The sequence below is a fragment of the Pan troglodytes genome, chromosome 16 (assembly GCF_028858775.2).
Source record: "Pan troglodytes isolate AG18354 chromosome 16, NHGRI_mPanTro3-v2.0_pri, whole genome shotgun sequence".
Taxonomy (NCBI): domain Eukaryota; kingdom Metazoa; phylum Chordata; class Mammalia; order Primates; family Hominidae; genus Pan; species Pan troglodytes.
In genome coordinates, this window is record NC_072414.2 from 59,505,914 (window position 1) to 59,517,275 (window position 11,362).

The following is an 11,362-nucleotide window of genomic DNA, read 5'->3' on the forward strand; positions in this document are numbered from 1 at the left end:
ATTCTTACCCAGTGAGATTTTAATAATGGCATAAAGGATGTTAAAAATTCCCTGTTGTTAGACCGGTACATGGGCATTTTGATACATCCACCAGATACATATCATGTTAGCATCAACCAGTTAAGAAAGTTAATATTACTAACACATATTCATATGGTACTTTATAAAGTATTTTCATATCTTGTTTGATCCTACAGTAAACTCAAGTAAACAGAGCAGAAACTCAGGTTAAATAATTTCCTTGAAATAATATAACTAGTGTTAGGGAGTCCAGACTCAAAGGTAGGTCTACCTGTCTCTTCACCATACCTCATAGTCCCTGGTTGAAGCCTTCATTTTATAGATAAGTGATCCATGCTTAGAGAAGGGGGAAATGATGTGACCACAGTCACATGGCTTCTTCAAGAAAGAACAGAGATAAGAACCCAAGACTCCTGACTCCCTGTCCATAGCTCTTGCAACTACTCCGTCTCTCCACTGCATGCTGGCTCAATAAATTAGAATAAAATTCGTAACTTGCTGCACAGTTAAAATGGCGACCGATGCATGCTGTTATCCTTCTCTGAAGATTACTCAGTATATTTGCTTGGTGCTGCAAAGTGCCAACCTGATGACACTTGCAATCCTGAGCTTATTTGATGTGGTTGGGAAGCAAATGAGATTCCAGTGCCCCTGTTGCGCATAGGTGCTCAATGAGCATTTCCTGCATGGTGGGGAAGTGCCCTATATTTGCAGTATTTGATCCAGTTTAACAGCAAGATCCCGTGATAAAATTAGCCTTGTAAAAGTTTTCACCCTAGTTCACACAAAAATAAGATTCTGTGATTATGACTAGCAATTTTTCATGAGTTGATTTATCTGAAGAAAACCTAAAAGGTTTTGAACCATTAAGCATTCGATTTAGGAAAAAACAAAAACAAAAAAAACTTAGTGTACAGAAGAATAAACTGAGAAATGAAACAGACTTGTTTCTTGTAATAATTATGAGCAATATCTCAAACTCAGCATCCTTAGACCATTGAGCTGTGTAGGATGAATGTGCTAATTAATCAATCACTACCCAACAATGTACCCTGTTTATTTACTGAAATGCACCAGAAACGTGCACAGAACTGGTAATTATTAATCATCTTCAGTAACAAATATGACTCAAGTTCACCTTCATATAATTAATAGAGCATGTAGTTAGCTTTAACATCTTGCTTTATTAGGAATAACATGAGAAATAAAAAAAGAAGCTGAACCCCAAGTTGTGGTTCACAGAGATGCTGGCTTGGACTAATGTGCATATTATCCATAGCAGCAGCATTACTCATACCCACCCCAATTGCAGCCAGATGCTAAGTTAAAACCTAACTTTTAAAAACTAAACATTTTTGTTTGAATAAAATTTTAGGCTTATAGAAAAGTTGTAAAAATAGTCCAAAGAATCCGCATATACGCTTTCCTCAGGTTCCCCAAATCAAACCCGAGTTTTAGAGTGTGATAATTTACTTATATTTGGGACCTTTGTTGGGGGTGTCCAAACTTATTAGCACATGGCTTTCCATTTTAAAGACAATCTAAAAGTACTTTTCAATATACATAGAAATAGTTGTTTTACATCAATTTTTAAAAGTAATCTAGTTTTGAAAGTCACTCTTTTGACCGGGTGCAGTGCCTCACGCCTGTAATCCCAGCACTTTGGGAGCCCCAGGCGGGTGGATCACCTCAGGTCAGGAGTTTGAGACCAGCCTGACCAACATGGTGAAACCCCATCTCTACTAAAAATATGTAAAAATACATAAATTAGCTGAGTGTGGTGGCACATGCCTGTAATCATCTACTCCAGAGGCTGACACAGGAGAACTGCTTGAACCTGGGAGGTGGAGGTTACAGTGAGCCGAAATTGTGCCATTGCACTCCAGCCTGGACAAGAGCGAAACTCCATCTCAAAAAAAAAAAAAAGTCATTCTTTTTGAGTCATCATGCATGCCCCCAAATTTCCTTTCAGCCAGACAGATTTCTGGTTAAGAGGGTTGTATTTTGGGTCTAGAATGCTATTTCCTGAGTCTTTGTGTTCAAAGCATGGGTTTTTGAGTCCAGCTCTTACAGGTTCAAATCCCAGCTCCACCACCTGCCTGCTTTGTGACTGTGAATAACCACATTACCCTCTCCGACCTCTGACATTTCATTTCCTCAGCCTGAAAATGAAGAAAATGAAACTTTGCTTTGAGTGTTGTTTAAATGAGACAGTAGGTATAAAGCACCTAGAATAACATAAACACCCAGAAACTGGTAGATATCATTACATGGAGATTAATACCCTCTGTAGCTACTTTTTGCTTAAGAAACTGAAATGTGCACACACAAAGTGGTATTTCACACAATGGAAGCTGCAAAGGCAGGTTAACATTTTTGAAAGTTTTCTCCTGAAAGAAAAAATTAGAGAAAGTCTAGTGTTATTGTGCAGTAAATTAAAAACCTCCACCATCTGAAAATACCAGTGGAACTTCACTTCAAAAACCTAAACTGACAAATCATAAATCAGCTGGTGGACTACTATATTTCCATTATCACATGATTCAACTACTGTTTAAATGGAGGGCCCCCTTAGGGCATTTCAGTATTTGTTTATAGATCATTAACTACTTGACAGTGAGATGGGGCATGGGAGGGGGCAGAGACACTTAAACCTAAAGGGCTAAGAGCCACTGTCATTGAAGATCAGCAATGAAGCCAAAACGTCTTTAGGATTAGATGTGAAAATATTACTCATGTTACCAAAATGTCACATGCTTTTCATGAATGTATCTGTTGATAAAACAAGGCTCACTTTATGAAGATGGAATCATAACTACGACCCATGTGATAAGGTGAATTTATTTGGCTATGTTTTCAAATACTTCCACAATACTTCCCCCAACATATGAGGATTTGTGATATTGGAAACATGCCCATAAAATGGACTGTTACTATCAGCATATGTCATTATCAGGTTTTAAAAGTCACAAATATAGGCTGGGCAGGGTGGCCCACGCCCAAAATCTCAGCATCTTGGGAGGCAGGAGGATCGCTTGAGCCCAGGAGTTCAAGACTAGCATGGGCAACATATGGAAATTCCATCTCTACAAAAAATAAAAAACTTAGCTGGGTGTGGTGGCATGTGCCTGTAGTCCCATCTACTCAGGAGGCTGAGGTGGGAGGATCATCTGAGTCTAGGAGATTGAGGCTGCAGTGAGTTGAGATCGCGCCACTGAACTCCAGCCTGGGTGACAGAGCAAGACCCTAACTCAAAAAAGAAAAAGAAAAAGAAAAAAAAAAAAGTCATGAATATGTTTCCTTGCCTCCAGATTCCAGAGTATCAGCACTCACAGCAGGAGATGGGAGTATAACCATAATTGTTTCACTGCCTGATGTGCACAGCAAGGTAATACACCAAGACACCAGGGTGTAGCAGAGAAAGAATGAGATGGGAGGAAATCTCAAATTTGTCTCACCTAGGAGTTCGGGGCTGGGCTGGGTTTTTAAGGGTTTTAGGGCAGACCAAAGTGTGGAGAACACTGATTGGTCAAAGAGTGCAGGGCGAAGCCATGAGACAGAGAGATGAAGAAAGTGGATTCTTATGGTGATTCCGTTCCTCTGTGGAGGTTCAAACTGGTTTGTGTCAGCTGTTTCACTGGAATTTGAGATCTGAAAAACATCTTAAGCAATTCTTAAAGAAAAGCCTTACGATTCTGAAGTCAGAAATCCCATCTATGGGAACAGTGGGGATGCAAGTGGTCAGTACATAGTGCTGTGTGACTTTCAGTCACAAGGAAGTGGGCCAAAGAGCAGCCTGATTAATGCTTAATTGTAACTTTATTTCTGTCCAGAACTCTTGCTAAACCTAAGAGGACAGCTTCAGGAGTAGAACTGTTTTCTAACAAAAAGCACACTGAAAGCCAGGAGGACATGATTTTTAGTCTTGATTCTGATATATGACCTTGGATACGTTTTTTTACCTATTCTGTACTTTAATTTCTCCAACGATCAAAATTAAAATTTTAGTTAAAACCACTGACCCTACATATTGTAATTTCCTTTCTCTGACATCTTTCAAATGTACTAATTGTATTCACTTTACCCACTTTCCCCCATACCCCTCATTTATTCAACAAGTAGAGTGCCTTCCATATGCCAAGTACTGTTTTAGGTGCTGGGATCACAAAAGTTAATAAAACAGACATAAATCCCTGGCCTTAGGAAGTCTACATTCCAGTGAAGACAGACACCGACAGTAGTTGAGATACAAGATGCTTTTGGATGAAGTCTGTACCCACTATGTTAACAGTGAAGTGCTTTACTAGAGTAATTCTTCTTGCCACTCTGTAACAGCAGCCCGAGCTGCCAGCCTGCTCTTGGGGGTTTTCAGAACATCAATCAGTTCCACAGAAGGACTCAAGAAGATCTAGATAAGAATACAGCAGCTCCTTCCTTTCCTAATGACTTCTGCCATAACTCAGTACTTCCATGAGGATAATTTTGCATAAGGCCAATGTATATTGTCTTTGCCAGGGCAACACAAGGATACAGGAGCGGAGCAGTGAGGGTCATTTGCCACTGGTGGGAGGGGGGAGAATTAATGAACATTCATCCAGCTGCAAGGGTCTCTCAAGCTATCTCTTCTGGTGCTGAGCATGGCTTAGAGGGCACTGAGCCATTAAGCAGATTTGGGTTTCTAGAAAACCCATGTCTGTGGCTCCTGTGAGTATCTATTTTTAAGTTCTAAAGCATGCTGGAATATGAATGGGACAGCATCCTCTCCATGGTCCTTCTTTCCTGGAACCAAAGGTCCTTAGGCCTCAAAGTAGAAATTTAAAATAAAATCCTAAATGTAAACATTTCTATCTCTTTTTCATAGTTCCTTTATCTTTTACCAACATGCTGACATAGGCACCCAGTAACTGTCCTATACTTCTCCCTCTGGGAATAGCAGTGAGTTGAATACTACATCCCTACTCTACTCTGTTTTAAATCACACTTAGAAATATATGAGTAAATCAGGATCTCACAGTAAGATCAGAAAAGCAACATGAGAATAACTATTCGGTACATGTACAGGATCAGATCTGGGTCAAGTCCACAGTGACATGTTCTCTGCACATACTTAATGAATGCTAACAATAGGATGTGTTAATATACAGTACTACCTGTAGAACTCATTTTCTGTTTCAAACTTTTTATTGAAGTGTAATATACCTATAGAAAAGTATACATATCAGCTGGGCACCGCAACTCGCGCCTGTAATCCCAACACATTGGGAGGCCGAGGTGGGAGGATCGCTTGAGCCCAGGAGTTCAAGATCAGCCTGCAAAACAAAGTGAGACCATGTCTCTACAAAAAATACAAAATACAAAAAATTAGCTGGGCATAGTGGTACGGGTCTGTAGTCCCAGCTACTTGGGAGGCTGAGCTGGGAGGAGCTCTTGAGCCTGGGAGGTAGAGGCTGCAGTGAGCCATGATCATGCCATGGCACTCCAGCCTGGGTGACACAGCAAAATCCTGCCTCAAAAGAGAAAAAGAGAAAAGAAAAGAAAAAGAAAGGAGGAAAGAAAGAGAAAGATACACATATCAAATGTGCACAGTTAAAATAATTTTCACAAAGTGAATACACTCATTCAACCAGGATCCAGATCAAGAAAGGATCAAGTCCTCATGTTCCTTCTAATCACGGGTTTCCCCCTAGCCCCACTCCGCTAAGGGTAACTAATCACTGTCTTGCCTTCTAACACTAACAGCATAGATGAGTTTTTGCCTGCTTTTACATCATATATAAATGAAACATAGTGAGACCCCCATCTCTACAAAAAAAATAAAAATAGCTGAGCATGGTGGTGTGTGCCTGTAGTCCCAGCTACTCAGGAGTGTGAGGTAGGAGAATCTTAGAAGTTCCAGGCTGCAGTGAGCTATGATGGTGCCACTGCACGCCAGGGCGAACAGAATGAGACTCTGTCTCAAAACCATAAATAAATAAATAAATAAATAGGAAGAGCCAGCAGAGCTCTCTCTCCACCATGCAAGGACAGACACAGTGAGAAAGCAGCCATGTACAAGCCAGGAAGAGAACCCTCATTAGGAACCCAATTGGCCAGCACCTTGATCTTGGACTTCCTAGCCTCCAGAACTGCGAGAAATAAATTTCTGTTAAGCTACCCAATCTGTGGTATTTTGTTATGGCAGCCCAAGCAGACAAATACCAATACAGACCTAGGTGTGTTATGCCTGGGTCATAAGGCACGCCTATATTCAGCTATTATATATATAGTACTACACTGTCAAAAATTTTTCCTAAATGGGGGCCAGCAATGTATAAGAGTTCCAATTACTCCAAACCCTAACCAACACTTAGTATTTTCTGTCTCTTCTACTTTAGCCATTCTAGTAGGTGTGTAATGGTATTGCATTGAGGTTTTTAATTTCTATTTCTCAGATAATTATTGAAATCAAGCACTTTTCACCTGTTTATTGGACCACTGGTTATTCTCCTTTATAAAATGTCCATTAAAATATTTGTTCATTTTTCTATTGAATCGTCTTTTTCTTAATGATTTGTATGAGTGTGTTCTAGATACCCAAATGCTTTCTCAGATATATGTATTGCAAATACTTCTTCCACTCTATCAATTACCTTTTTATTCTCTTAATATGCCTTTTGATGAATAAAAAATTTTAATTTTAATATATCCCAATTTATCAATTTTACAAAATTCTTTTCTTTTTTTTTTTGAGATGGAGTTTCGCTCTTGCTGCCCAGACTGGAGTGCGATGGTGCAATCTCGGCTCACCGCAACCTTCACCTCCTGGGTTCAAGTGATTCTCCTGCCTAAGCCTCCCGAGTAGCTGGGATTACGGGCATGTGCCACCACATCTGGCTAATCTTGTATTTTTAGTAGAGATGGGGTTTTTTCCATGTTTGTCAGGCTGGTCTCAAATTCCCAACCTCAGGTGATCTGTCTGCCTCGGCCTCCCAAAGTGCTGGGATTACAGGCAAGAGCCACCACGCCCGGCCTAAAATTCATTTTTAATATGTTCTAAGCACCTACAATGTTCTACATGCCTTTAAAACAAAAACAGGAGTGCAAAGTCCCTTCTAGGAGCAGCATGAAGTATTCGTGCACATGCTAAATGCTGTACACAGTATCGGTCTTTATAATCATTTTAAGGGGTTCCTTCTAAGAGATATGCCATTTCTCTATGCTATGTGGAAAAATGTATTTAATGCTTTCTTAATTATAGGATACAATTTTTTTAAAAACATAGACTTAGTCTTTTGAGTGCCAACCTTCTCACACATCCCTAGGCCTCTTTGTTTCACAGCCATGAAGAATTGGAACTGAAAAGAAAATCAAGCATATGATCTGAGTTGCGGGTTGGTTTTTGTTGTTGTTTTGAGAAATTATCTTATTTCAATTATGGAAGTGGCACCATATAATCTTAAAGTCAGAAGAGATGTTATTTTCTCCATCTCTGTATCTTTAGGTAGGGGAATGTTTCATTCAAACACTCTTAAATATGGGGTGTGGCCCACCATTTTCGTCTCTCTTTGGGGGAACTTTCTACCTTAGAATAGAAAAGAAAGGGAGATAGTGAAAGAGCCTTAGGTTAAGAGAAACCCTCACTGCTGACGAGGTCTAGCCAAGAGAGCTGCTCCCAACAGAAGTCCTTCAGTTTGCTAGCCCTTTTCTCAAGCCTTCTTGATGTGAAAATGCAGTGAACATATGTAATATCTGGTTCTCTTTGTCAGTGGTTTTCATCTCACATGCCACAGAACCTAGGGTTTCTCAGACATACTTCAGGGGTTCTGCACATGTTCAATTCAAATGTCATGTTTTTTAAAAAAAGATTTTTATATTGCCAAAAGAGAGATAATGCCAAAATTTAACATATTGCAAACTGCCCACACATTAATTTTAGGTTAAGTCATTTCAGTGTAGATCTCATAATTAATCTCCTGTGCCATTTTTGTAATTGAAGCACATGGCCAGATTTCAAGGTGCATAATTTAAAAACCACTCTTATTTGTATCTAATTCTCTGAAGAAATCGGAATTTTCTTGATAGTATACAACCAAAACAGAAGATGCAGAAATAAACTGGATACTGAGTCTGCTGTAACTGCAACTATGTTGAAGTTAAAATAAAGATATAGAGATTAATCTCTAAATTTAACAGCTTTTTGCGGAAAAAAATTGCAATGTGGTATATACACACAGACCAGGTGGTCTTCAATATGTCTGAAGAGCAAAGAGAAGGTTGGAGCTTTTATAAAACAGAAAAATGTTACATAGTGCTCTTTGAGAAAGTTCATTGGCACTAGTAAGGTTCTGAGGGGCTGGCAAGCTCCAATAGGTGAGGGATGGCAGTGGGAAGAATTAGTCCTAGAGTTGCAGCAAGTTATCTCAGCAGTTACAGATAAAACTGGTCTCAGGTCACAACAGGCAGTTTCAGCAGGGGGACTTGCAGAGAATCACATTTCTTTTCTTTTCTTTTCTTTTTTTTTCGAGACAGAGTTTCACTCTGTCGCCCAGGCTAGAGTGCAGTGGTGCCATCTTGGCTCACTGCAAGCTATGCCTCCCGGGTTCATGCCATTCTCCTGCCTCGGCCTCCCGAGTAGCTGGGACTACAGGCGCCCACCACCACGCCTGGCTAATTTTTTTTTTGTATTTTTAGTGGAGACGGGGTTTCACCGTGTTAGCCAGGATGGTCTTGATCTCCTGACCTCGTGATCCGCCCGCCTCGGCCTCCCAAAGTGCTAGGATTACAGGCGTGAGTCACTGGACCCGGCCGAGAACTACATTTCTAAAGTAATGTCATATGTCCTGAGTGCTTTCTCCCCCTGGCTTTTCCACTGTTTTAGCTGGGGATAAGAACAACTCAATTCAAAGGATCCACTTTCACAACCACAACCCCCAGCTTCAACATTTTGCAAGCAACAGGATCAAGAGTCCTGTGGCAGTGGGGCCAGCAATGGCATGCTCGCCAGACTAGTTCCTGTTGGTCTTATCTACGTCTTTGCTGTTCGGACTCTCCTCGTTCCTTCCCATTTTCTGAGCCTGGTTCTCTAGACTTCTTGTTTACTATTTGGGCTACCTAATTTTCCTCCAATGAATCCCCTTTCTGCTCAAAACAAAAGAAAATCCAAGACAACAACACACTGAAGTTTCATTGTTTTGTTTTTTATCTATAAAGTTAATATAAAAAATTTGAACTTACAGTTGGACATGGTGGCTTCTGTAATCCCAACGACTCAAGAGGCTGAAGTGAGAGACTGGCTTGAGTTCTAGACCAGCTTAAGCAACATAGTGAGAACCCACGCCTACAAAGTAAGTAAAATAAAAAGTTAAAAAAATGTTTGAACTTATGCTTAGTAATAAAGCATAAGTTATTTTTGTTTTTTTTGTTTTTTTTTTTGAGACGGAGTCTCGCTCTGTCGCCCAGGCTGGAGTGCAGTGGCACGATCTCAGCTCACTGTAACCTCCGCCTCCTGGGTTTCAGTGATTCTCCTGCCTCAGCCTCCCGAGTAGCTGGGACTACAGGCATGTGCCACTACGCCCGGCTAACTTTTGTATTTTTAGCAGACACAGGGTTTCGCCATGTTGGCCAGGCTGGTCTCGGACTCCTGACCTCAGATGATCCACTCGCCTCAGCCTCCCAAAGTGCTGGGATTACAGGCGTGAGCCACCGTGCCCGGCCTAAAGCATAAGTTTTAACCAACTTTATATGTTGGGGATCTTCAACAGATTTCGTTTAAAAAAGGACTCCACTCTTTTTCAAAATTTAATTTGGTCAAGTGCAGAAGCTCACATCTGTAATCCCACCACTTTGGGAGGCCGAGGCGGGCGGATCACTTGAGCCCAAGTGTTCAAGACCAGCCTGGGCAACATGGCAAAATTCCACCTCTACAAAAAATACCAAAAAAAGCAGCCGAGTGTAGGTGGCACACACCTGCAGTCCCAGCTACTTGGGAGGCTGAGGGTGGGAGGATCTCTTGAGCCCAGGAGGCGGAAGTTGCAGTGAGCCGAGATCGAGCCGCTGCACTCCAGCCTAGACAACAGTGAGATCCTTTCTAAAAAAAAGAAAGAAAAGAAAAAGAAATTCTATAAAGTTCAAGTTCTATAAGGTAAAGTTCAACTTCAAATTCTGTAAGGTAAAGTTCAAGATTCGGCATATGTTGGTGGGTGCTCAATGTTCAATAAAAACTGGGGAATAGGCCTGGTGCAGTGGCTCACCCCTGTAATCCCAGCACTTTGGGAGGCCGAGGCGGGTGGATCACGAGGTCAGGAGTTTGAGACCAGCCTGGCCAACATGGTGAAACCCCGTCTCTATTAAAAATACAAAAATTAGCCAGGCGTGGTGGTGCACGCCTGTAATCCCAGCCACTCGGGAGGCTGAGGCAGGAAAATCACTTGAACCTGGGAGGCAGAGGTTGCAGTGAGCTGAGATTGCACCACTGCACTCCAGCCTGGGCAACAGAGTGAGACTCCGTCTCAAAAAAACAAAACAAAACAAAAAACTGGGGAATATAAAATTTCGCCATACTATCCTACATCCCCCTTGAGTTTTTAGCAACGATAGTAATTGTTATATGATGCTTAACGCGTAATTACTGTACCTCATTTACATAAGGTGGTTTCAGACACATCATCTTGTTTATGTATGGCCTCTCCAAACAAAATGAGTTTAGGACAAAAGAGGAAATGCTTTTCTAAAAGCAGTTTTGTCTGTAAGTTACTGCCTCAAGAGGCCGCAAAGTTTGAGCAAAGCTTTTCCGAAAGTAATGGATTGGTAATGGGTGACTGAGGACCACAAAGCTCGATAAGAGGCTCCTGGTCCGTCTACCAGGTTCTTAGAGGGAGGTGCCTTTGTGTGTTCGGACGCTGCACCGAGACACGTGAGGTTTTTAAATAAACTTTTGATTTTGAAATCTCTGGGACTAATTTTAAACAGTGAACCCGACAGCGAGGACCTACACACAAAAGTGCTCCCGGCCTTACCAAACAACGCAGACCCGGGGTCACGCCTCGTCCTGTTTCAACAACGACACCCAAGGGTTTCCCTGGAGCCCAGGGCGTGGGAGGGAGACTTGGGTTTGAGTTCTGCCCCTTGCGGAGGTGGTTATTTAATTGTCTTCCACCTGAATTTTCCTCAGGCCCAAATTGATGAGACCTCCCCGAATCCCTCCCCTGCCCGAGTTACTAATGACGGCGTGAGGTCACACCTGGCCACTCAAAACCAGCTCCTTGATGCAGGTGACCCTCCGCCTCGCGCAGGTCACGCTTCCCATCCCTCGGACTCCACTCCCAGCGGGAGGCCGCGGGGCCGCTGTGCGCACGCGCCGCCG